Source organism: Penaeus monodon, chromosome 25, assembly GCF_015228065.2.
Source record: "Penaeus monodon isolate SGIC_2016 chromosome 25, NSTDA_Pmon_1, whole genome shotgun sequence".
Lineage (NCBI taxonomy): Eukaryota > Metazoa > Arthropoda > Malacostraca > Decapoda > Penaeidae > Penaeus > Penaeus monodon.
The window spans coordinates 2,535,936-2,536,197 of NC_051410.1; positions in this window are offsets into that span (position 1 = coordinate 2,535,936).

Consider the following 262-nt stretch of genomic DNA (forward strand, 5'->3'; position numbering starts at 1 on the left):
AGGTTATCGTAGACTACTTGATTTGGTCTCATCTTGACGCTGATTTTTTGCACCACAGTGTAACATCACAGAATGAGGACAATAACCAATAGAGAAGAGTTTAAGTTCGCTCTACGTATGCTGACCCTGAACGGTGCCATATCTGGAATAGGCGAAGCCAGTCTTGGCACCCCAGGCTGCATATTGGCACCTCCTGTCAGTAAATTTTGTCTATCCCCCTCCTGATTTATTGCATTTATTGAACAATGTTCTTGCTAGTTTA